Source organism: Poeciliopsis prolifica, unplaced genomic scaffold, assembly GCF_027474105.1.
Source record: "Poeciliopsis prolifica strain line A6 unplaced genomic scaffold, Auburn_PproV2 SCAFFOLD016, whole genome shotgun sequence".
Lineage (NCBI taxonomy): Eukaryota > Metazoa > Chordata > Actinopteri > Cyprinodontiformes > Poeciliidae > Poeciliopsis > Poeciliopsis prolifica.
The window spans coordinates 3,285,781-3,313,363 of record NW_026562391.1 but is presented as its reverse complement, the minus strand read 5'-3'; the positions used below and the strand labels follow the sequence as shown (position 1 = coordinate 3,313,363).

The window sequence follows — 27,583 nt, the reverse complement described above, 5'->3', positions numbered from 1 at the left end:
ATTTTTGTTTCTCTTTTTGCCAACCTAAACTATTACTTGCACACTACAAATTACTTATGATGAGGCATTCGCTCGACACACTCGCAAATAGTTTCCAGCGTGGGAGATTCACTTGCTTTCAGGGTTGATGAAAGATTGATCCTCTTCTCCCAGACGCAGCCTGACAAGCAGAAAACCACATTTACCTCATGGACAAACCGAGCCAGCAGGGAATCCCTGCCGCTAAGACGCTAACAGCCGGTTATGCAGCACATCAGTGATCCCGTGTCTTCAGTAATCCCCACTTCTTTTTCTTCCCTGATTGAGTGATTGTGAACTGATACAGGCTCAGATTGCTGACTTTCTTGGAGCTGCTCTTTGTCATGGTCAGTGGGGATATTGTTTGAGTTCTAATTGTTGCCTGTATTGGTCACCTATAAATTCATGGTTTGACTCCCTAGATGGAAACGTTTGCACAGGAATCGGCAATTGAGGATTCACCGAAAGGATTTACTTCAATTACAGCTTTTAGGTCAGACTTCAGTTGATTTCTTCACTGACCTTTTAGTAATTGCATGTCTCATCATGCGTAAACAATAAAGTCCTTGGCTTCGGTCCTTTGCATTGAGTTGAAGTCTCAGCGATGAAAGACCGCATAATTCAGAGGGAGTGCACAAGCTCAGGGGAATTTGGTGATACTTCTCCAGAAGAGCATCAAATGTAAAATCAGCTTTCAATAACAGACTTTGGGTTTCTTTTTTATCCTTTTTCACAGACAACGAAGTAGGAGTTACAGATAAGTCATCAAAAAACCAGTGGAAACGAGCAGAAAAAAAAACAAAAAAATGAAGCTTGAAAAATCCACAACATTGACCGCAACATTTTGAAAAAGTGCTGCAAAATCAGTAACATCACAGCTGCAACAATCACAAAAAAATAAAACCACATCAACACCCTGACTGAGTTGGGAATGTGAAGTTAACTCAGCAAGAGGAGGGCGATAAACTGCAGAAAAAAACATTATTTAAGATTATTCTCATCTTTTCTGCCACCATGTTGTTGGTTTTTGAACCTCTTTGCTCAAAGAGGAGCAAAGAGGTTTTACAACAACCAAAAAAGCCCCGTTTGACATCTTCATTTGGCCAGTCTAAGCAAAAAAAAGAAAAGGGAGGGTAAAAAAGCCCTGTCACCTCACACTGTGTGATGCATGTGTGAATTTAAATCACCCCTCCCCCTCATTCCCTCTCAATTGTCTCCCTCTTCTCTCCCCCAGCCTGCTGACCAGTCCATTGCAGTGCCTGCTGCAGATACTGTCGTGTTTTCCACCAAAACACACATACCAACGGAGGCTGCCGGTTTAGAGGGAGGAGAAAGAGAGAGCGCTAAAAGGAGGGTAAGAGAAGAAGAAAAAAACCCAGAGTGGGAGGGGCGCAAAAAGGGAAAGAGGGCAGCAACAGTTTTGCACTGAGTTCTGGCTGGATGGGAGAGGCGTGTTAGAGCGAGGACTCGCTGCAGTGCAGGTGGATCACAGCTGAGGAGGAACGCTCTGTTCGGCTGTCCTGCAGGTTTGTTCGGCAAAAAAATCCCCCGACTTTGAACAGCCGCCCGGATCATGGACGGCGCCCTTTTCTCTGCCCGAGTCTGAATGAATGAGTGAACGAATGAATGAATGAATGCTGCTGTTGTTCTTCATCTGTCAGGGCTGCCGCAGCTCAACTTTCCACGCTCGTCGTTTCTATCCGCTGGACCTGCAGCGCTATCGACGAGCTCATTGGTTGTGATCTCGGAAATTAAGCCTCCTCAGTCACTAGGGTAACTTTACAGAAGTTTCTGCTGTGTGTGTTTTTTTTTTCTTCTTGTTTTTGTTTTTACATTTTTGTTAGTTCAGTTTTCTTCAGTGCAGCAGAGGCCATTTCTCCCTCCTTTCAGATTGAGTTCTTTTACTGTGGAGAAGAATAGAGCTGGGAGTTTTGAATGGTTTCACTATGCATACAAGAGGTGCCGTCTTCTCAAGTGTCAGCATGCTTCTGGAAAGGTGGCGGGGGGTTGCAGAGGAGGGTGTGTGTGTGTGTGTGTGTGGGTGGCTGGTGCTTTATCCCTCTATCCCTCACCCACAAGAGATGAGTTGTTACCTGTGTTCTGTCTTGTACATGTCATAAAATCTGCGTTTTATCGTCAGAGATAACTGGAGCTGCTTGGCTGCTGTCCCAACTTTTAACTGCTGGCACAGAAAGGGAAGTGCTGCATCGAAGAAGTGCCTCATTTCCAAAGCTGTTTGTCTGCCGCTGACAGAGTAGGGATAAGGAGACTTTTATGAGGTGCCAGTTTATTTTTGACTGTTGTTTTCTGCCCTTCTCCCTCCCTCATAAAAGATCCCCTTTAATGGCTGTATAATCATCTGACTGATGAGGAGGTTTGTGGTTTTGTTATTTAATTCCACGACCCCCAAAAAATGCCTTCTCATAATGACCCTTATTTTTTTGTTGCAATGTATTGCTTGGAGTGTTTTCCATAGCAATTTAGTGCTGCTTGAAGGCCACTTTTATTTTCCTCTGCAGAACGCAAAGAAATCACTGGAACCGTTTCAGATCAAGCATTTCTGACTTCGACACTCAGCCTTAACCTTTCCCTGCGCTCTCTGATGCTGTGATCTCACTCAAAGCTGAGTGAGATCAGCTTTGGGCCCAGTCGAATCTTGTTTGAGCCGGAGTTGTTTTTTAAGGCGGGGAGTAAGTTTTCTGCTTGCGCCGACATCCCGTGGCGCACATCACAGTATCTGCAGGCGAGTCGGTTCTGATTGATACCTGGATTCAAACTTAGCAACGTTTATCTGTTACCTCAATGTCAGAATTAGAAAAGTGAATTGTTTCATACATTTTTATTGAAGTGAACATCACATGATGTCATTTTATTGCGCGTTGTTGTTGTTTCTTTAGGGTTTTGTCGTGCTGGTGTCCTTTTAGGAAGAAATTTGGTGTTGAGAAAAGACGGTGACCTGGAATGGCTGCATTTTTGTGCTTTTACCAGCTCGAAACTTTCGTGACCAAAATTAGCACAAACGAATGCTTGAAATATATCACAAACTTATTCCAAGGGCTCCCAAAAATCCTACATATTCTAACTTTTTGGTGATATACCAATTTATTGTGAGGTTCCTGGGTTTGGTCAGCTACAATCCTGTGAGTTGGATTAACTTTCAATGTTGTTTTGACTCACATCTGATGTGAATCTTCTATAAAGCTCTGATACGAAGGCAAAGTTCGTCGCGTTAATTGCTAATAAGGGAGGGAAATGCGGGTTAATCACAAAGCAGGTTTTAATGTTTGACAATATTATTGCAATATTGTGTTTTCCTCACAGATTCGGTTTATAAACTTGTCTGTTACCTTTTATCTTTCTTTTTTTTTTCCCTCCTGGTTAGCACAGCTGGAGTTCTTCAAAAGCTGCTTTCACATAAAGTCTGACATCTGCTCCGATAAGTCAGTAACTCATGTCAGTGACACAACCTCATACATCTTTTAGTCAAAATTAACTTCAAGATTCACCCCGAAGCGCACACCTCGCACTCGTCGGCATGGCGACGGCCTCGCGCTTTTACAAATTTCAGCTCGTTTAATCAAATATTTGTGCAGCTCTTTTTTTTTTTTTTTTCCAGAGAAGCAATAAAAGCAGGACCCTTGCTGCAGGCTTTGTTTGCTCTCCTCTGAGGGTTCCACATTGTTTCATGAATGACTTTGCGTGCTGAGCTCTTGAAAAAAAAGAAAAAAAAAAAGAGAAGACGTTGCTGCTTTGGGCTAAATGATTTGCAGTCGCGCTGGTCTCGATTTCACCTCCCGAGGTTCTGCGCTATCCCCACAAATCTAACTCCACATGCCTGTTCTCGGGTTTGAGATGACGATCCAGACACGTTTTCTCTACGACTTGTTTCACTCCAGCTCTTATAATTTTGAGAATGTCCTAAAAGTCAGGATGTGTTCCCTCCCGGCGGAGGGACCGAGCAAATATTTCTTGTTTTTGTGAAATACAGTCCTGTCTAAATCAACATGAGTGCCTCTCCGGTTTCTTTTTCTTGTTTCCAATTACTAGTGCTTATGGTTTAGTTTGTATACAGTTCTGTGCAAAAATTTCAAATCATCTCATTTAATGGTTTTCATTCCAAGAAGTGAGAATTACTTGGTGTCTTTTGCAAATTACTGTATGTCTGATATAAAAGGGAGAGTGATTGAGATGACTCTCAGAAGGAGTTATACTTATTAGGTCTGGTTATATGTGACAAGGCTGTGGTTATGTGTGTGTTGTGCCATCATTATGTCATCGGCATGTTTTCCAGCTGTCTACACCAGCTGGACTCGATTTTGTTTTCTATAGCGTCATCCCCAACCACCGACTCTGTGTGCTTGTGTCCCATCACAAAAATCACACCTTCATAAACCTGGGATTTATCATCCAAAATTAAAAACACAGCAGAGAGTCACCTGGTGGGTCATTTCACTTTATGGGATGGATGACTTCATTTGACGACTCGGACCTGATTAAAACGCTGATCTTGGTGAATAGAGACTGGAACAAGTTAATCCAAAGTTCAGATTTTTTTCCACTGTTAGATCATTAAAAGTAAAATCATGCCAAATGGTAAACATTGGATCTGAACGATTGTTACTTTCTTCAATCAGACTTTCTTTTTTAGTGCTTTGCATACTGAAAAAACAAATGTGATGGCTTCAACAAACCTTATCCTCCAGTAGATGTCTGCTCAGAGTGAATTTATTTAGATATAGTCATCATTGGCGCAAACGGTGATCAAGACAATATTGATAAGTAATGTAAAAAAAAAAAAAATGGGGGAGAATAATGTAAATACTAAATTATTCTAAATTAGTTTAATTAGAGAAAGAAAACAAAAACATATAAGTTGAGGTAATTTATGCAGTGTTGCTATGCAAATAACTTTTCAGGGCTTTTATTGAAATGAATAAATGAATTAATTGTCACTTTTCTGCATCACAAAAATAAAGCTTCAGAGAAAAAAAGTTATATTTGAACAAATTCCTCCCATAGCAATTGTTTAGCTAACATTATAATTCATTGACGTCAGTTTAGTTTGGTATTTATGTAATTTGTTGAGTTTCGTCATACAGCAAATACTGCATAAACTTCTACATGATAAGATGAGGTAATTGTCTGGCTTCCTGCTTCTAAAGCAATGAATTTAAGCTTCTTGATGAAAACCCAGCGATACGTGCAGCTTTTCCAGGCTCCTCGGATCAAACTTTTGGTTTCTTAAAGCAGATTCCAGCAAGTGAACCCCTCAGCTGATGGGTTCACATTTCATTTTGTAGAGGTTCGATCAACCGCAGATTTATTTTTTTTTTTTAATTAATGACTTTAAAGATGCAGACAAAATAGTCTGTGCTTTGGGAGCTTGGGAGTGAATTGAGACCGAGCTGCTAATTTTGGACATCGGACATATATTTAGATTTTGAAAAGAGCTGCAGAGAGAGGATATAATCGAAGAGCACATAGCGAAAATATTTTTACATTTTTTCTCTAACCCTGGGATATTTGCACAACCGGGTACATTTCCCCACATTCCTGTTAAGTTCTACCTTTATTCAGTGGTTTCAGCTTTACCGGTTGAGTTGAGTCACTGGGACTGTCATTAGACCAGACAGGCTCTTTAAAGGGTGCAAATTTCGAACCTTTTCAAAAAGCGAGCCAAGATTTGGTTCTGCTGTATCACTCAGCATCGAAATGATGCCATTCCTGTTCCACTCTGTCTGCGGTTGGCGCCAAAACGGGAAGGAACAGTTTGAAAGGTGTTTTATGAGCATTTTTATGTTTAGCAGCTCATTGACTTTTACTATAATTTATTTCAAATGCCTTGAATGAGTGCTAATTTCTCAATTCCCCCCAGACACTCGATAAAAAGAGGGTTTGGAGACAAACGCATCTAAACAGTAATGGTTCACCTACTGTAAGGTATTTAAGCTTGTATCCTAGGAGGAAAATATTTAAAAATGATCTTTCCATGAATACGGTGTATTCATGCAAAAACTTGCTGAACAGTCGGCAAACAAACTTTATAGTGCAATCACATAAAAAAAAGGGAAAAATGTTAGCAGCAAGATCCGGTTACAGTACCCTGCAAAAATATTGAATTTTTATCACACAGCCTTATTTAAACAATTTTATTCTTATCCAGATTTTTTATTTTGGTGATATCAGAAACATCTCCCACTTTCTATTTGGTTCCAGGCCCTCTGTTAGAAGCAAAGTGTAGAACAAGAAGCTGGTTTTTACCAGGCCATTTGTGCATTTAACACATTCTTCAGATTTTTGTTATTAAAAATCGTTCTCTCCCCAGTTCTAAAGGAAGGCTTTGTGTTGGTCTTTCATAAAATCTTCCTTGGTTCAGACATTGTGTTTGTAATGTAGACAAACATAAAAACCTTGAAGCACTATGAATACTTTTGCAAGGCGCTACCACGACAAATTACACATTACGGTTGTATTCCTGGGATCAGCCACGTCATTTTCCCCCCAAACCAGGATCTTCATCAATCAGCATAAGGGCTTTTGTCTCTTGTCAGATGTTAACTCTGATTTATAGAGTTTTCTTTATAATATCTCCTTTTCTACTTAACTAAAGCCTGGAAGTCATTTACGAAGTCGGTGCTGGGGTTTATCCTGTCCAGAAGAGATAAATAAGTAGACCTCAGTGCGTGGATACTTTGGTTTGACGTCCCTGTTCCATCAGGGGAATTACATCAGTGGTGAAGAAGAGCTCATTGCTGAACCATCTGTGGTTGACGTTTGGCTTTAGCCAAACTAGTTACTAAAGTGGAGAAAATTTCCACCACTGCGGTTTTATTTATTTATTTTTTATTTTAAGAGACATCCCAAGACATGAGAGCAAAACGACTGGTAGAAAAATAGAAGAAATATGAGCTCATGGTTCACATTTTATTTGTTTTGTCTCTTATTTAGTGCAGCTCACGTCATTCAGGAAACGTCGGTCCAGGTCGGGGGTGGGGGGTCATGTGATATTTGTTTGTACGCTACAGTGATAGAGATGTAGCATAAGATTATCGTGGAAGGACTATTAAGCTTCTATGTTCTGGTTTATGTAGTTGTCTGTCAGACACAAGTTTAAATCACGCACAGACATCTTCACTGCGGTTAACGCTATTGGGAACTAACTGCTGCCCTCGCTAGCATGCTAGCTTTTCGGCAAGTGCAACTTTATTGCCAGTTGGCTGGACGTAGTTAGTTTTCGCTCCTGGCTCACGTCTGTTACCAACCCCTGCTCGGTGGATTCTGTGTGAAAAGAGTAGAAACACAAAGCCACTACCAAGAACCACAAAACAAACCCCAGGAGTTTCGCAATTCATTCAATGATTGTAAATTCCTATGTGTTCATTTATATATATATAAATATAAATATATATTTATTTTTAACAAACATTTAAAGAGGTCATCACACCCCAAATCTCAAAGTCCACGAATCACTCCGAGCCCCTTTCTAAGAGGCCACATCCGAGATTCTTCCAGCAGAAGAGAAAATTGGGTCCAGAGAGGGAAAAGACGGAAGAAACCAAACCCGCACGAGTGTGTCAGAAAACAGAACAACGTATAAATTTCACGGGTCAAGGGTTACGACGTTCAGATGAACCAAAGAGAAGTGCAGATTTAGACGTTTTGGGGGTTTGGGAGGTGAGTGAATGTGTTGAGACGTTGCACATGGGAAAAGAAAAAAAAAAAAAAGAATATCAATTTTGCATAGACCAGGGGAAGAAACGAGCGAGAGGGAGTCAGATTTTTAGTGGGAGGAGATGTTATGAATGTCTTTTCTTTTTTCCCCCCCTTCCCTTCCATTGTCATTTCCTCTGCAGCTGGTGCCGGGTTGAGGGGGGAAAATAAAACATTACAGAGGAGATCTTAAATCTAAACACGGATCCTGCCAGTGGGCTGGGTGCTCCCAACCACCGACACGCCTGCAATAAAACACAGCGTCTGATTTTTGTTATGTGCTGATAATGATTGCAATAAGCTGCCAGGCAAAGAGTAAAATGCATAGAAGCAGCACAAGCTTCTTATAATCAGGCAGGTGTATATAGACAGGTGTATACATACATTACGGAGTGATTTATATGTTGTTGGGTAAGTTGTTTGGCTCTCTCTTTCATATATGTGTCTGTATTTAGTCTGGCAGGAGTAATTCCCCCTGATTTATGACCTCGCATGAGGTCCTGACAGAAACCTCAATCAACCTCCTGCGTCTTCCCCAGGTCAGGTCTCCCTGGTGGGGCCCGACAGCCTGCAGGTCACGACCTTATTAAAATACTCTCTCGGTTGGGATTTTATTACTAGCATCTGCTGGAGACCAGTGTTGATGGAGTGCGAGTCTTTCATATAGATTACTTGTAAACAAGTCAATCCTTTATGTCAAATTACTGGATCCTTACTGGCAGTCTTATATGTTGAAAACATGGGTGTAGTTCTTAATTCACTTTAAAAGCTTTAAATTAGTGGTGATAATATTTCGAAAGACCCAATCTGAGTTTTAGGGCTGGACTCTGATTTCATGTTTTTGCTCAACTTTGACCTGCCGATATAGAGCTGCGTCAAGTTTGACTTTTCTTTATGAATGGTAATGAAGGAAAATGTAATTAAAACAATTTTATATTTAGAGGACAATACTTTTATTTTTCTCTGTGTGAGAGAGAAGTTAAACAAAACGACCCTTTAGCGTCTTGTATTGGTGATTAACCTGGTTAGAGCAGCATTGCTAAGAATTAGTATTCCAGAAAGAATTTAAATGGCTGCCAGGATTTCCTGCATTTTCCATTACAGATGGAGATGGAACTCTGAGGGATAAAAAACAGCAACCTGGCTGTTCTAAGGTTTGACTTACTGCAGTCTACTAATAGTCCCTAAAGTAAATCACAGTCATAGATTTTTAAATATCTTCTGATCTTGCCTCTTCGTGCTTCTTCATTTTCGGCATTTTCGTGACTATGTGCAAAACTATGTGCATTAACAACTTATACTGGAGCTTGGGATGAGTTGTCAGCTCAGTCTGCCGTCACTTCATCACTTCCGGATGACGGATTCACAGATCAGAAAGAAAAAATAGATTTGTTTTTATATTCCGCTGAGCTGGAAGTGAACTCTGGACCGCCTAAAACCCCCAAGGTCTCGGTTTGGTTGAAGTGAACTCTTGTGAGGTTCAAATTTATATGTGAATGCGAGCAGACCAGTAACCGCTCCAAAAGCGGCCTATAGCGGAGAGCATTCTGGGTAAATACAACCAAATAAACTCACAAGTCTAGCGCTAGAGGGAGAAATGGCTTGTGGTCTTTTACCAACGACGAGAGAAATCCTAAAATCTGGTTCTACTTCATCTTCGTTGACGTTTTGTGCTGAAGGAAGTTGTGGCCATGTCTTTCTAAGTTTTCTTCTGTACTTCTTGGAGTAGTTCCTCCACAGGCGATTAGGGGAAACAGGCTTTTCAAATGGTTTGGATCATTTGCCACAGTGCGGTGTGAAAGTGAACCTCGGCGGCTGAAAATGTAACAAATGTTGCAACTTTGCTCCCTAATCGAACCGAGTCTACCGGACTGTCAGGTGTGAAAACAGTCTTCGAAAGCGGCTCGGCGCCTCAAGGGAGACGTCTTGGCCCGGGTTCACAAAGGTTGTCACGAGTGCCGCTGCGCCGCCTCATTGGGAGTCCGCCGTCTGGGGTTTTGGCAGGTAATGAAGCCAGAGATATGGAAGTCATTAAAATTCCTCAGGAACATGTGGACACTTGTTTGTTTTTCCTCCCACGCGTGAGCGTGGACAGCTGCCAGGAGACCGCTCTGTCCTCCACTCAGCAAGAACGTGCGAGTCCTGAGGAGGAGCAAGGAGGTGAAAGATGGATTAGTGGACGAGAGGGAGAAGAACGAAGCTGAAACGGCGACGGAAGGTGGGATTCTGGATGGGCTGTGCGCAGCCGAGGGGGGGAGGAGAGGGAGACACCCTCTACTGGACCACAAACAAAGAATCGGACAAATGAACGCTGAGGTTTTCATTCACCCGTACAGGATGGGGATTAAAAACGGATGGGTTCACACAGACTGCAGGGAGAATAACAGAGCGTGGGGACAAAGACGTATAGTAGGCCAAGGGAGACCAGATCAGTACAGGCGGAAAGAAAACAAACAACAAAAAACACAGCTGGAGAACGTCAGACTTAAACAATCAAACAGTAGATTTAAGTCCAAATGTGATCTTTTTTTTTTTTAATTCCAGTTATGCTTTTAAAAAGCAGGTTGGATCATTCAATACTTTTTTTTTCCCCCCTGGAAATCCTGGATGGGCCATTTCTGCTATAGCGTTCTGGTAAAGCCATAAGCGGTGTGGGTTGTTAATACGATTCACATGTTGTCTCATTTTCTGTGACGAGTTATTTCCTCCGAGTGCTTAATGTTGTTCGACTCTATCCACTTACTGGCCATAAATCTACAGCTCTCTCCTTATAAATGTGGAAATATCCCTCTGCGCTCATTTTTAAACAGCGGATCTGAGATGGGCCTGCTGTGAAGGAGGGAAGGGTTTGTGATTGGTTAAACAGAGAGGGAGACTTGAAAGGCTTACCGGGGCAGAGCGCGAACCTCGAGGACCCACTAGTGGATTCTTCTGTGATCTAAGTCGGGGTGGGCGATATGGACTTAAAGGTTCATCATGATATTTTGTGATACTTCTGTGAAATTGATAAAACTTATTACTGTTGTTTTTAAGGTAAATGTATGGCTGTGACTGTGTCTCACAGCAATCAGAGCCCCACAAACACAAATGGTGAGTGCACACCAAACGTCCAGCGTCTGCACTTTGAATGCAGACGCTTGATGGCGCGTTCACACCAAAAGCTTTTGGAGAGTCAAGCACAATCTGGTTCAAAGTCCATGTGGAGTCGCATCAGACACACCAAAATCGCTTTTGACGTTGTTTTCCGTTGCGAGCTTATTTGTCGGGCGCGCTTGACGTGTCAAATGCTTCTAATCGCGCCAGGCCCTTGACGCGCCGACAAATACATAAACTCTACTGTTTTCACATTGATTGATACTTTCATTGAACAAACAGTGGAGAAAATGGTGAAGCAGATTGTCCTGACAATATGGACATGTTTGGGGGGTTTTTTCACATCAGAATTCATTGTGACGAAATTCTTATCACAATAAATGATAATTGATACGATAAATGTCCATCCCTGAGCTGAAGTGGCAGGCCTGCTCGCTCCAGGAGACAGCCAGTAAATCGGCTCACCTCCCAGCCCATTCTGCTTCCCGGAGATGAAACTCTGACAGCCCAGTGGCTGATACCAACCTCCTTTGTATCTGTGCATTTCTTGGCGTCATAAACAAAGATAACCCATGAGGAGAATTGAAGGATGTGGCAGGAGGAGGTAAAGGAGTTAATGTCCTGCTGTCAGACGAAGGAACATTCCCTCAGAGAGTGGGAATGAAAGGATTTGGGGGAATGTCATGTTGCATAGCTGTGGTATCGCCGTGCTAAGCTAATGAAGTACATCTACACGATCTCTTTCACTCCCGCATACCAGCCTGCTTTCCTGTGCTTGATTTTTTTCTATGTTTGTTTGTTTCAGACTTGCTCTGCAGCATGTAGCCTGGAGGTGATTCTTGCCACTTTCAGCCTGTATGACAAATTGGTGGATAATTACCATGAAACCTGAGTCCAATTCTCTGATCGAAAGTCGTTTCCAAGACAGCAGAGGGCTGCGAAGTAAATCAGACGGTGAAATTCCAATTTAATAACACCGATTTACATCAGCACCTGGTTGTTTAAGGTCACGTCTTCGCCGTATCAACCATCTCGCCGTCCCGGTTAACATGATGGTGGGAGACACGGGTTTGGTGGCCAAAATGTCGCTCTCTCTCATGATGGCTGCTTACGTTGCACAAATGTGGCCGCCCTGTTGCTGACAGTGGTAGATCTGTTGCTGCATCAAACAAATGTTTTTTGTGTCCTGAAATGAACTAAATTGGAAGAAATATTTCAACTATTTAAAAAAAATGAACACAAACTATCTCCTCCATAGCACATTAGTGGAAAAAACGCAAGAAACTTTTATCTCGCTATTGTAAAAGGAGGACTTTTCCAGATTTGATTTAAATCTGCTGCATTCATAAGCTTACAAGATGACGTGTCGTAGTGTTGAGGCTTCATTTCAGGACAAGAAATCTAAGTTTGTTCATGCTGATTCACAGTCACACACTTTAATTCCAGGTAGCCATTAGCTGACGAGTTTTTCTTTTTAGTTTTTTTCTTCTAAATTAACATCTAAGTAATCCTCATCCTTGCAGGAAAACGATCAGACGTCTAAGTCTGAAGGCTTTAGAGATAATCCTACATTCTTTATGATCTGCCATCCATTGTGTAATCCTGTCTTTCCTGCCGCTTTGTTGCTCTTGTTCTGCCTTTTTAAGGCTCTCTCCCCACCGCCCCATTAGCTGCGGCGTTATTAGAGCCGTCTTCAGCTGTAACGGTCTGCTTTCTGACTTTAAACTGACAGTGACACATGCGGTGGCCAGGCAGGCATCCTGTGAATCCACTATGTGGAGCGTACAGATTCTCGCGTCGAGATGCCAAGACGGAAAAGCTGCCCGAATGCGGCGAGTCAGCACAAACGGGCTGGCAAACCTCCAGCTGCTGCAACAGATAAGCTTTGAACTCGGTGATACCTTGAGATGCACAGGGGCCAGGAAGTAAAACTTTAGAAAAAGAACTGATTTTAAGAATGAGCTGAACTTCATTTTCTGACACGAAACAAACACGGTGACGTCGTGTACGAGGTCGGCTGGATATTTTTGCATTCAGTAAAATTGTGTGGTTACACTTTGTTTTTTTTTTACACTCGTGCCATTCATTTATTGCCATTTGAATTTTCCTGTTGGCCTGATAAATATCTGCTAAATTTAGAAGTAGATTGTTTAATTCTGAACAGGTTGAACATGTTGAATGTGCAAAATGTTGTATAGGAAGGTCATTTTAGCTGATTAATGAGTCATGCTAGCTGCTGGGGTAACCAGCCTGCAGTCAGCTGCTTAACCCTCTTTTAGTGAGAACGATGGTGTTGCTGCTAGTGTTTGAATGCCACGACTCTGCATGTCTTCCATTCCTGGAAAACATTTAAACAACTGAACTGATGTGCATGAAGGAAAGGTGTAGGAGCCTTCTTTCAGCCAGCTGAAAGAAGTGCACAGCAACAATTCTGGAGAGGACCAATGATGTGGTTCATAGGCAGAATTGACAGTTTTTGGCATTGAAAGCTTCGTGAAACATTGGAATGAACTTAATTCATAAAAACTCCTTCATATTTACGACTGTGTCATGTCAGTCTAATGAGCACGTCTTCAGATAAAGTGTTACCATGTTTTGTTTTTTATGTTTTTTAACCAACAGGGCGTTTTCTAAGTGTCCTTCATGGAGCCAGTTCCTTTGAAAGCAACACATTTCTTTGTAAGTTGTTGGGAAATGACGGGAAGCTCCCACAGCTGTGGCTGGTGTTACAAGGTTCATCCTCGACTCAAAGTTTTCCTTCCTGGTTGCATCATTTGGTTTTGGTCTTCACTGTGAGTCATGTACCGCACGGCGTGTCAGGAACAATAAGAGTCTGAAAGAAAAACACAGCTTTTCCTTCAAGCTCTTCCTGATAAAGTCAGATTGTAGTTTGTACAGATTGTTGTATTTATGGGAATGTCACTGGGAATAGTTTGTAAGGGAAACAAATAGATCTGCATGTTTGAACTTCATTCATAGTTTTGATAAACTCTGAGATCATTCACCGTAATAAATGGTAATGATACTTGAATCTACGCGTCATTACAAAGTCTTCAATTCATACGTCTGAAATTAGAGCCTTGAAATGACTTCATTCATTTTGAAAGTGTATGTTGGTCTTAAATCTGTTAATCATGGGTCTTTAAATTTGTTTTGTCAGGACTAATCTTGTATATTTCTATTTATGTAGTTTTGTTTTCTAGCAGGACTTCTGCCAGGCAAACGTTTGAGTCGTGCACCAACGTCTTCGTAGCAATCTGTGTCTCGAGGCAATTGAGGCTTCCAGTAGCCAGACAGCTACCGGTAACTAGCTAGCTTTTGTCCTGAAAGGACTGGAGAAGAAAGCTAAGGAGAAAAATATTGCTGGAAATAAACTGGAATAAGGTGTTTCTGGTTTTTTTCCCGTTTTTTTTTCCCCAGTTTATCACAAGTAAGGTTGGAGACCCGAGTGAAGCACAAATGTTTGTGCAGCAAAATGTTTTGTTTGTGCGGCCATCATTTTAAAGATTTGAAGAAGGTGGGGAGGCCAACTTCAGTTTGGTCAGTTATACATATTTTATGTTCATGGTTTCAATTTTTTTTTCTTATTTTTTATTGTTTTGTACCTACAATATCAGAATCTGACGTCTTGTTTTCCAGCTGCTCTCTTTTCTGCACCCTAGAAACAAAATTGTCAAACTATAAAAACATCATATGAAAAGGCTTGAGGCCTCATGTGATAGTAGGGAGGTTGCAATTTTCCTTACTTTACAAGTTAATTCTTGTTTTCACCATTGGAAATTGTGAACAATGTTTCTTTTAGCAAGCTGAAGGCATGGAACTATCGGGGAGTAGAAATGAGGCTGAAGAAGTGCAATGGAGGAAGAGCTTTGGAGACCTGATGTTGGGAATTTGTTTTGACCACTGAAGCTCAAGCTACAAACACTGAATTTATTGAATGTGTGGTACGAATTGTTTCTCAGACCAGTCGGGGTGTGGACACTTTAATGCATCACGCAGCGCCAGTGGACTCGCATTACCTTGCATACAAACCCTGAAATGGTCAATTCCAGCAGATACTTGTGACTTCTGGTCATGATCCGCTGCTCCCCTGCTGGACCACACATCCCGACAGGAAGTGGTCTTTCTAGCACACATAAACACAAGACTGTGACCGTAAGAGGAAGGAGGGGAGATGCACTGCAGGCTACAAATGTGGGGAGCCAGAAAATCACAGCAACAAGGCACAGATTAAAAATAAGTAAATCTAAAATGATGGAACAGCAATAATTAGCCAAACTGCAAGCTTAAGACTCAGATCTTTCACATATGGCCTTCTCATGGTCACATACGTGAAAAGAACGAGTGAATAAACTTGAAACTTGTCCTCAGTTCTTTTATTTTTATGTTATTTCAGGCAAAAGATTAAATGACGCTGTGCCCTTAAAGATTGTTCATGTTTGAGTTCGCTCACTTTGACAATTTTGAGTTAATACATCTGCTCGTTATTCAGCCTTTAGTTTTACACAAGGGAGCAGTGTATCAGCTGGTAAGAAGATGAAGAACAGCTCTCTCTCCCCCAAGGCCAGCTCTCCAAGACTCCTGACCTTTTGAATCCCATCAGCACCCTTTTCTGACACTTCCTTTTCTGTGATGGCTGCTTTGTATGAATTTGTGTCGGAACCCCAGAGGCTCGAGTCTGACAGGCCCGGAAACACGGAGGAACTAACTGGATCAGACAAACTCTCCCCTCCAGAGGCTCTTTTCTTGTTTTTTTGTCCCCCTCAGACAGCTTGTTATGGATCACTGAGATGTGATGGGCAAAGGTCACAGCATGCCACACTGACTGATAAAAACACTGCATGTGGACTTTAATGCAGATTTGCTTAAAAATCTGATTTACAAGGAGTTAGTGAGCCAACTTTTCATAATCTGGACCGACGCAGATCACTGTTAGCACTTAGAATATCTGCACATTAGATTGATGGGTCAGAAACCAGCAAACATCCACTAAAAGGTATTTTTGTTTACAACTCTGATAATCACACACAATTATTGCCACTGTTTGTTTTTTTGTTTTTTTTTACTGGGTTTACATTAAAATACACAAATGAATCATCTTTTATGTTTTGGAAACATTAAAGAAACATGGAAATGCTCCTTTGGGATATGTTGTCCTGGCTTTATTTAATAGAAATTGGCGAATGCTACAAATTTTAACTGAAAAATAACCCTGATTTGCACATTGTCAAGCGTGACAGTGGGACCATTACGCTGTGTGGCTGTGTTTTTGTTTTTTGTTTTTTTCCCCAGCAAAGTTAAAGTTAATACACAAACAAGAAACTTATCTATTTTACAAACAACTAACATGACTAAAGACGGATTACTGGGATAGAAGTATAACCTAGAATTGGTGAGGTGGGAGTACATTTTTATTTCCTTTTTGTTTGTTTATATATTTTAAAAATGTATGCAGTTGTAAGCGCCTTCAGAGGGGGGGCCTAAGTGTGCAGAAATTGTAGCTGTAAAAGTTTTGAACCCGAAAGTGAAATCGCCCAGCTGATGACCAAGTTTAAAATTAAAGGCAGAAAATATTATCTTAGATTTTGGGGGAGAAATGTTTTGGATATCATTGTCAAGGTCTACCTTAACTTGGAGTTGAACATGTCTTTAAAGACTTTTGCTTTGGTTAGAAATGGTTGAAACAGACTAACCTTTTCTATATTTTTCATGGATAATTGATTACTGGACCAGAAGTAACCTTAAAATAAAGTCTCTACAGAGCGTCTGAAACATATTTTTTATTGCAAATCTGCCGTCTTTATTCTTTACAGGGACATTTCTTTCTCACAGCTGATGTTTCTCTGGCAACAGCAAAGGCACATTTGATGTTGACAAAATGGCCAAAGTCCAAGTGGGCAAAGACTCTTTTTCCATCCATCACCACATCTAAACATCGGTGCCTTTTATTTTTAAATCTGCGGATGTGGGCGTCTTTAACCTTGATTGAACTGAGAAGTCACTAACCCTCAATAACCGGCCTTGACTTTGATACAAAGCAGTGCCTCCATTGTTAAAGTGCTCCCTTGTCTGTTCCTGGACTACAGACTTGAACGAAGCGGTCTGTTGGGAGGGCGGTTCATGAGCGGTTCTCTGTGTGTGTGCTCCGTCTTCGACCTGCGAGGTGGAAGAACATCAGAGGGATTGTGGTGGGATGAGGGAGTTTCATAATTTCTTGCCCTTCTTGTGAAATGAAGACTTTCCACTTGGCTTAAACAAAAGCGTACGCTTTCACGGAAAGCTTTGAAGTTGCAAAATAGAAGAATGGATGTAGGATTAAAAAGGTTTGTTGCCCGAGTGTCTCACTGAAAAACTCCGTAGGATGAATTAAGCTGAGGCACATTCAGCGACACAATCCCATCTGGTTTCACTGCTACTTTCATCTGCATTCTCACTTTCTACGCCGTATTCCTGGTTCTGCTTCTGCGTCTCGATTCTCCTCTCTTTTCCGACGGGGTGGGGTCGCTGCTCAAACGCACTGTTTGTTTGGAGTTTCCCTGGAAACTCGATGTGAGCGTCCGGGTGTTTGTGCCTTCATATGTGTGCAGAAATGGGACCGTAGTTCTGTTTCATGCATAATGATCTCATCCAGACACAAACTCTGACATACCATATCCGCCTGTTTCCCCGGATTGTGTAATGGATAGTCCCAAGACACATGGCTCACACACACACACACACACACACCCCACACACACACACACACACTTACATCTCCATGGGTGACACACTTCAGTTTTGTCTCCTTTTGTCTGTGGACTTGTCTGTGTTCAGCCACAGACAAGTCGTGTAGCTTTTCCTGCCTCCATTTGGAATCAGGACTGATTTATAATTGTTTCATAATTTGATTTTTTCATCTTGGCAAAGCTGGATGGAACTGCATAATGTATTTGATGAAAAAAAAAAAGAGACAATAAGCTCCTAAGCTGTACATGAACTTTTGAACTTAACTGTTTTTTATATACTTTGGTATTAATGTTGTTAAAATAATTTTGTTGCTCCTACATTTTCATCTGGAATGTCCTGGGATCTTGTTAATATCGAATGTTGTGACTGCAGTGTCATCTGAGTACTTCTGCAGATGACGACAATCTGACTTGTCGTCGTACACGCCATGCAATTTGGCAGTCTGAAGTGTACCGAGTGAAAAGGAATGGTGAGAGTACAGTCCCCTGTGGTGCTCCTGCTGTGTCCAGATGACAGTGGGTTTGTTGACTGGATGAGTTTTCTTTGATACTGGACTACGACAGGAGCAAAGAATCGTTTTTGAAAAATTGGTGGAGTTAAGCAAACTGGAAATGTTGGGAACGCCATAAAAGTTTGTCTATTTCCTCTAATTTAGAGACGAAAGGATGAAAAATCATAGGCCATCAACGACAAACAGTTTAACTTTGCAGGAGTAGAAGACCTTCATCACAATCTCTGCTCTTCCTCTACTTCTTTTAACCCTTTGAGTCCTAAATTTCAAATCTCCACATGGGTATTTTGTGCTTATTTTAATTGTACAAAGTTCTTTAAGTGTCCTGTGAGTACATCTATTTGCCCATTTACCAATAACCACTGGATCTTTCAATATATAGCCAGTTATTTTCGTAATTTACCATCTATTAAAAGACAGCCCTCAGATTAATTTCACTCCCTGCTACAGTAGGAGAGAAATGATCATAATAACTTGATATCGGCTGGAAAGCGCAGTGCCCCACAAGGTGAATTATGGTACTACAAATTTGTCTGTGTCGTCGCCGATCCGTTCGGTCTGGAAGGGTTAATTTTGTTGGTTTATCATTTATCTGTGGTCGGTGTAAGTTTTCAACTGAATCAAAAAAACAAATGTATTGGCAGGGTTTTCGTTGCCTCTTGTAGAATTATGACATGGTGGTGATAGTTTATTTCATTGTGAAGAAACCAATTGTAAAAACTGATCAATTGTGAGAACAGCTGGTGAGCGCTGGGAGAGTGTTAAATACGCAGTCCATAAAGGTGTGTGTTTGTGTGTGTGTGTGAAACCAGTGATAATACGACATCTGTTTGCAGGAACCACCAGATAAGCACCATAAACTGTAAATAAATTGCACCTCTGCGATGTGATCCTCTACAGAACGGAGGAAAGATCAAACATTTACTTGGGTGACGTTTCAAGTGGAACAATGACTTGGAACAAACCCGTTTTTTGCTCCTTTTATCGTGTATTTGTTTCGTCAAATTGGCTCTGGTATCGGCTCTGGTATCGGCTCTGGTATCGGCTCTGGTATCGGCTCTGGCCCTGGGGCTCAACCTTTTTGCCTCTTGGTGATGTCGTGTGACGGCGACTTTGCCTGTGAACAGTTTTCTTTATCTAAAGACTCATTCAGCATCACCGCCCAGAGCAGTCAACAAACGATAGATACTAGCCGCTTATTGCAGTTTGTCTCCCTGACTATGAACTTCTGACTTATTGATTTCACATGATAGTGGTTTGTAAAACAACAATAACAAAATAAAATAGATCAGAATACTTGAATACCTTTCAGTACCACCCGTTACAGTGGACCCCAGTAGGCCTGTCACCATAACAAAGTTTCCTTGATGATAAATGGTTCTACAAGTTATTGCAATAAACGATAATATTGTTTTCAGATCATTTTGAAGTATTGTAATGGTAAAATAATAATGCACGGGCACATTCTAAAAGATCAGTCAACTTTACATTCTAATGGACATTTAACACTGGAAGACATCTTAAATATGCAAAATAAATAAACAAGTGAAAGCAATTTTAAAGTGTTTGTAAACAAAATTGTCCTTCAAAATGAGGGCTAGTTGAAGAAGCAGACCGAAAACATTTGTAATCCAGTTTTTGGTAAAAAGAGGAAATAAAATAAATGATAAATCATGTCAATGGAAATTACTGAGTTGTTTAATTTATCATGTGATTCATTGATTTATTGATTATTGTGGCATTTACAGGGGTAGATGTCTGGCTGCTGTAAATAGCTAAAATCTGCAAATACTTGAGAGCTCTTCTAAGACTGCCTATTGTAGCTGTTCAAACACCAAATGTACCTTCATATGCATAAACAGTGTTTGCCGAAGCTAACGTTAACAGTCTTCCTTATCTCCACTCTAGTGGCCAATCGGCGCCAATGAAAGTGAACGGTGTTCCTGGATTGGCTGCTGTGCAGACCCCAAATCCACCAATATGTGATATTTAAATAATATTAATAAAGAATACAGGTCCGCTGTTCTGCAGTTCCAGCTGCACGTTGATTCAGATACGCCTCAACCAGCTTTACACATCGAGAGATTTCATTTGTTTCCCCTTATTCTTTGCAAACTACCTCCAGCTCAAGTCAGATTAGATGGAGAGGTTCTGCCAACTTTTGAAGACTGGCCACAGATTCTGAGGTGGGATGTTGCTTTTTCAGGAACAGCATCCCTCCTGATCCTTTGTTGAATCCAAAATGGGTTACACGGATGGGTTTCAAATGCAAAAGCGTGGTTTTGGTTTGCAATGAATCAGTCTTGATTACATGGCTCCAATCGATGTGAAAGGTTGATTATGTCTGAATGAAATGACAAACAGAGGAATTTCAAATTGAAGCTTTACTCGCACACTCTTGTTTAGAGCAGTTTGTCATCCGGTCAAACAAACATTTTCGCTGTCGTGTTTGGGATCAAGTTTGTTTTTCTTTTTTTTTTGTTTTGATTTGGAAGTTTTTAAAAAAAAAAAACCCACAGACACTCCGACACGACTGAGTGTACTTTTAGACCACCAGGAAAGCCGTTTGAATTTGGCTGGTGAGAGACGCAGCTCTCCGTCCTGGAGCGCGACACTCGGCGGCGCTCAGTTGTGCATCAGAGGAGTTTATGCTTTTATTGCAAACAAAAACCGCAGAACAAAAGCTTGTAATTTGATGCGGCCACCACAAGAGTCTTTCTAAAGTGGAGCATTTCAAGGAATGGGCGCACAGAATTCTTCGGGAAGGCTTTGATTCGAGTCGCGGACCGGTTCCGGGTCACCGGGCCTCTGGCTCTCAGGGCACACGGCGGCAGTTAGCAGCTGAGATACCCGGGCAGGAACTGTTTTTGTTTGCGTGGTTGAAGCAAACGGGGACTTTTTCAACTGTGTCTGCCACTCTGTCATTACCAGCTGTAATTACAGGGTGATTATCCCCAGCAGCCGGCTGTGTGTTTGGGCTTGTGCGTGTTTGTGTGCAGAAGCTTTATTCCTGTTTCATCTGGACTTATTTGTTTGCGATTATTTTGAAATGGTCGCTAATTGCTGAAACGTCGGCTTCAAAATGACCTAAAAGAATAAACAAATTTTATTGCCTTGACAAAATAGTTGGATTCTGCAAAGCGTTGGTGACTAACCATGGGCCAGAACAGATTGTTCCTGCATATAAAACTCAATACATTATTATTTTTTGTTAATGTTGTGCTGTTAACACAAATAATTAAAGCAAAAATAAGTGACGTCATCTTATTTACTTCATCTCGAACCAAAAGGCAAAACTCTGTCCTGCTTTCCAGCTGACTTTTTTGTTAATAAAGGCTCTTAGTTTAAGGCAAATCTGTGTTTTTATTGCATTTTTGTTTATCTTTATATCCTTTTATGTAATTGTGTACATTTAATTATCTCCTTTTCTTGTTGCGATTAATGATTTTTGTTTTTTTTTGTGCCATCTTTGTCTCTTTGTTTTTATTAACTCCTGCTACTGCCGCGTGATTTTTGTATGAAATTTCTTTTCCCCTTTCCAAATTAGATGAGAGAAACCAAATAAATATGTGAAATTTTAACTCTCTGCTGTTTAAGGCATTGAAAATATACTGGACTTGTAAGTGCCTAAGAAAGAGGGAAAAAAATTATTTTGGCTGAAATTTATGCCTTTATCTTTTGCTTTTACTTGACAGGATTAATTTGTGAACACCATTTGGTAGGAATACAAGCCTCAGCATGTTATCGACCAGAACATTTCAGGCGAATTGGTCGACAAGAAATCAAACCGAACAGAGATGACCAACGCTGAAGGTTTGGTTGCCCGGGTTCCCAGACGGCCCCAGGTGTTCGTTGAGGTCCGGTTGTGGAGTATTTCATGCTGCTGGTACAAAGTGGTGGAAATGCGTCTCACAGCTTTGATTCAGAGGAACTGTGGGACGGAAAGCTTCAAAGCATCATTTTTGTCTCCAAGCTCACTTTCATTGTAGCGGCTTCCATTTTCTCTCCAGCCTCTTGTGATCATGCAAATAACTGCAACACGATACCCAACGTGCTTCTAATCACTGCTGCTTTTCCTGATTGAGCTCGGCTTTGATGTCTGTTTCGCCATTTGTTTGATTATTGTAGAAATCTATCAGATTATAGGAAATGATAAAATATGAAATAAACTGCGTTTGTGGCGACGAACGGCTATATTCCAAGTATTTACTCTGCGTTTCCATGACGTTTTGGAAAAGGAGTGTGAAAGCTGTCGTCTGATTGGCTGTCGCTGCCGTGTGCAGGTACAGTGAACTATTTGGATCAGGTTTTGAGCTTCCTAGTGCGATCGTAAGTGCAGATAAACATGTGAGAATGCACTGAAAGGACACCAGCTGTAAAAACAGCTTTTCTACTGCTATAGACAGAGTTTTATCAACCATCAGAAATATTTCAGATCAATTTAATAAGATATCAGGGAAAAAGCTGGAGGGAAATGAGTCAGACTTGTAACAACCCCCGTCAGATGCGTTGTAAGAAAAAAGTGTGATACTGTCATCCAAGAATGGGAAAAAAATTTGGATTTTGCAATAATTCAGATTGTGTAAAATATACAGTTGTGATATAGAGCATATGAAAGGCAAAGCAGCATCAGTAAAAAATATTTAATGCTGTGCACTGCTGGCCAGCTTGCTGAAGCAAGGCTCCTGCACTTTGCCATCACTTACAAGAATGAAGTCTGAAAGTTGGGAACTAATTCCCAACTTTCAACTTGGTACTTGAACACCACCAAGTTTTTAAAAAAAATAAAAATTGTACAGCACTTAAGCCGTTGTAGCGATGTAAAAAAAAACAAAAAACAACTTGTTGCATAAGGAGGAGAAAAGGATTTAGTAGAACATCAAATTCGGTCACATCTTTACTGTCCTTAGTGGTATTTCACCCTAAACAGTAGTTTCAAGTTCACAGTGTTCTGCTCCGTCTGCCACTGTGCTTTTATTCTTTACGACACCATCTCATTTTATTGGGCTACTTTTGAAGGGGTTCTTTTAAACAGTCAGATGGTTATTAGCCAAATTAATCAGAAAGTAGGTCATGCTGTCAGGTTTACTTTCAGTTTCAAGCTTTCAAGCATGGATGTGCTGCAACTAGTTTATCCATGTTGTAACTAAGCAAAAATCTTCATGCTGTGTGTTGACAAAGTTTTCAATATTTCAGTTTTCAACCCTATGCCCTTTCATGACTTTTGACTCAAGATTTTCTTTTCATTTGCTGGTTCAATCGGTCAGTTGAGGACAAAAGTGGCCTGTGCAGCAGAATCAGTAATGGGCGCCCGTTTGGTTGAGCTGGAAGGGACCTGAAGACATCATTAGTAGGCAAGACCACGGTCATTCAGAGCGGTTTGCCCTGATGCCCTCTGGGCAGAATAACTATTCACCCTCAAAGAAAACAAACGAGTCTACATTTGTGTTTTACTCTGTAAAATTTCCTCTTAAACCAATGGGTTTATTTATACATCTTGATCTTGTCAAACGTAATTGGGATAAATAGTTTTTTCTTCACGACTTTGTGCATTGCATTTAAATGCAGTTTACGGAAGAAAAGCAAAATAATCTGAAACATCCTCCTGAGTTTTCTTTTTCGACTTGAGATCTCATTTGACCAAGGTGGGGAACTGGGTGGTGACTTCCCACTGTCACTTCTAGCCCCTATTCAGTCTCCGTAAAAATACACCCGGAGACGCATTGCTTCCTCACTCGCCCACCGCCTCTTATTCTCTAGAAGTTTATTTTTAGCGCTTGAACCTTAAGGCACAGAGAGACCTTCGTAATCACACTGGCGGTCCTTGTATCGGTGTGCTCCTCATCCTCACTCGAACAGCGGCCGCATTGTTCCTCTGCCGGTCGGTGAACGTGAACCTGTCCCGGTGCGTTAAACATTAGCTGCTCTCTAAATACCTCTTTACCACTCAGATGTGGATTAGTGACTACTTAGGATCCCGCCCGAACAAACGGAAAGCTAGATGGGCTGCTGAGAGCCGGATTAATGGTGGAGTGTGTCAGCCTTAAAGGTTTCCGTCTCTTTACCTGGAGAAACGCTACTTTAATTTATCCCTGTAGATTAAAACTGCAACACTCAAAAAAAAAAAAAAAAGATCATTGCTGCTGTTGAATCTGTAACACAGATCCTTTGGTAAAGACATAAAGGTTAGCATCTATTGCAGGTAAATTTTCAATTTTTAAACAAAAATAATCAAACAAAGTGCAAAGATTGGAGGTCGCAGATGACAAATTACTATGCTCTTCATGAATTTGTTCAAGTTTGTCCCTCGTGATGTTGCTTTTGAGGTGAACACCAGGAACAAGCAATCCTGGGGCCCAACATGTAGCTTCATTTTGCCTCCCAGGGTCCAGCTTGGGGACAAGAGAATCCGAAGTAAAATTAGTCAAAAAAAGCTCGTTTTGTCTCACGACCCTTAACAAAGCAAATCGTAAGCTCTTATAAAAAATGCCACAACTGTCGTATTTCTCACTGTGGGGTCTGCCGAGGCAATTCTTTCTTCTTTTCTTTTTGCACGTAACCGAGAAGCCTCAAAGTGAACTGAAGTGTTTATGGATTCCTAAATCTCTGGCGTCACTGCACATGCCCCCCTCACTCCTCTCGTGTTACCGCCTGGCATTTGATGCAACACCGTCTGTCGTCGGTACTTTGGCAGTAAAAAGCCGACAGCCTTGCAGAGGCCAGCCCTTCTCTCTGCTGCGCGCTTTTCTGTTTTTGTCCGCAGCTTATCACGGAGCTCAAGGAGCGAACAACTTCCAACAGTTGGACCGTATTATTTGAAAGTGCTGTGGTGTGCAAAGGCCTCATTAATCATTTGACTTGATAATAGTTGAGCAGTAATGGTAGAGTATGCAGAAAACAAACCCGGCTGCGGCTGAGATTAGTCTGACCATGTCTGCGTTGTGTCACATGAGTCAAGCTGAAGCAAAAGCAGTTGTTTTGGTTCCTCCTGGGCTGTAATTACTTTATGTTCAGAGACAAGCTGGCTGTTTTCGAGCAGGAGGACGTGAGCGCAGGAACGACGTCTCCAAGTTGTCCCTGCTGGATTTGCAGCGGGCTGCATCAGTGCTGAACTTGTTTTGTGAAGAAAATAAAGGTTTAAGTTTTCAAAGTAAAAAAATAGGTGATCTGAGAATTTTCATTCAAGAGGAAAACAAAATAAAATCTATATATGAAGACGTCATTTAGATTTTTGTTTAATTTTCCATCATGAGCAGCTTGTTTAAATTGGGGCAGAAATAATTTTAGTCTTTGTTACATTTTTTTTCCCCATTGCTTCTCTTTACTTTGCTTATTTTGTTATATTTCCATCGTGTAAAGCCCTTTGAACTGCCTGGTTGCTAAAATATGCTACAGAAATGACTCGACTTTAAAATAATGAATCTAATAAAAAAAAAAAAAACAGCTTTATCTGCTCCACTTCCTGTCAAGCTGCTGGGTACAAATAAATTTACCTTCTTTGCGATTTTCTTCTAATTTAATTTCATAGAGCAGCTGCGTGAGCAATTCCTCTGAGCAGAATATTGTTCCTTGCCGTGAAGAGGTCACAGTTGGATGGAGAAGTGAAGCAATCATGTGGTGCTCCTTTGGTTCATAGTTCTTGTTTGTTGATACAAACCGTCTGCAGCCCCTCCAGCAGCTGCCCTCCTGATTTCTCCGCATTCATGTGACGCCGTTCAAAGAAATCTGCTTCCTTTACGTTGAAAGCGGGACCCAAATATCGGGAATTAAGACGTGTTCATGATATGTTGGTGTGAAAATGTGTCGTTTTTATTACCTCTGCAGGTCCTTCATTACAAACGCATAGCTGACGTCTTAGTTTAGCTATGGGAGCAAAGTGGAGTCGGGTCAAGTTACAGTTTGGGCTTAGCTGTACCCAGTGCATAGTGTGTGATGTCTTTATATAAATAGCTGTACAAGTTTGTTGAGTAGGTTTCTTTTTTTTTTTTTTTTTGAAGCGGAGGTCTTCTTTAAGAGAAAACCAATGCTACACTGGGAGATGTGGTGTGGAAAAGGGAAGCCATTACTCAAAAAAAGCCAGTTTATTGTCGTCTTTTCACACAGAGCAGAACTTCTCTAAGTTGCACCCCATCCATCTCGTCTCCTACACACTATAGATGAGAGTCAAACTGAGAAGCCCAGCAGGATTTGGTACTTCTGTCTAAAGGACCAAGTAAGTTGCCAGCTAAATGGCAAGGACCATACACTGTGGCTGGAAAACCAGGATGAAATCACCTGTTCTGACGAATAGAAGTCAAAGCAACTGCTCCATTGAACCTGAGCGTACAATGGGAGAAACGTTCCAGGAACATTTCACGCCATCAGGATCTGCATGAAGCAGTGAGAGAAGAACTTTCTGCTTCTTAACAACCAATGATCCCATAACATCCAGTTTTTGCCGGAATGCAAGAATATCTGTAATGATTCCAGGTTTCCCCCAGAAAACCTGCTAAGCTTGGTGATGGGTTTCTAGGGCAGTCATTCATCCAGCGGTCTGTCATGTTTGTGAGTATGCCATCCCAGCCTGGTGGGATGGCAAGTAACGTCTGGTTGCCCACCAGGCTTATAACACACTGAGGGAATCCCTGACTTTGATGTTTGCACCCAATTAACTGGCGAAAATGAGCTTGTTGCCAGTTAAGCAGAAAGAAAGGAAAAGAAAAGTTTCATGCTGATATTTTCCTTTTTCATACTTAGGACTTAAACACTGAAATCATATTCCAGATTTCCAAGCTGTGTAGAAACTCAGAAACACAGACTTCTGACATCACGATGATTATCCAAAGATACCATTAAGTAATGAACCAAAATCCGGCTTACAGCATATAAAACCAAATCAGGATGAAATTCTGTTCTTGTCACAAGTTTTCCTCCCCAAAAATGAGTAAACCTGAGTTCATTCATTTGAACTGAATCAGAGGCAAACCTCCAGAAACATTGCTCTCCTATCTTTGTTCTTTTTCTTCTTCTTGTGATTTATCTTTTGCATGAACAATGACGCGTTCTCACCACTTAGTATGAGGTATGGCAAACGGTGCACTCTGAGGCAGGTTTGAACTGATAACAGAAGTCCAGACAGAGATGTCACAAAACAATGCAGGGGTTGTGCATTGGCAGGTTTTCAGGCTCGGCGTGAATCATCCGGTGGGGCTTATTGGTGTGGCGTCTCCTGTGGTGTTGATGCAGTTTATCTTGCAGGAGCGAATCCAAAAAAAACCCCCAACCCTTTACCGTCTACGACGTTATCAGGTGATGCATTCAGAATGGACTGCGGCTATTTATTACCGAAGGCATGTAAACCTAAAAGCTTTTGGCTTGTAACCCGACACCCGCTCAAACGTTTGCATAAGTTGGATGGTTCATTCCGTCAAAGCAGTGATCGTTTCCAAGGCAGTTGGAGCTTAAATATCAGTTTAGTCAGGGAAACAGTTGCTAAATCACATATTGTGAGTCTTTTTTGAACGTGAGCCAAAGAATATGGATCAT

At 41.3% G+C, this 27,583-nt stretch overlaps 1 protein-coding gene across 2 annotated transcripts in view; it reads left to right on the top strand.

Moving 5' to 3' along the window:
* The first annotated feature begins 1,262 nt into the window (after nucleotides 1–1,262).
* The window catches only part of add3a (adducin 3 (gamma) a), a 75,100-nt gene continuing 48,779 nt past the window's right edge, over nucleotides 1,263–27,583 (top strand). The window contains exon 1 of one of the 2 annotated variants that reach the window (XM_055041077.1): nucleotides 1,263–1,372. The gene's annotated coding sequence lies outside the window, so the exon portion shown is untranslated. Of the gene's footprint in view, nucleotides 1,373–1,401; nucleotides 1,545–27,583 lie in introns of those variants that run through there. The other variant, XM_055041076.1, reaches the window with a different exon arrangement.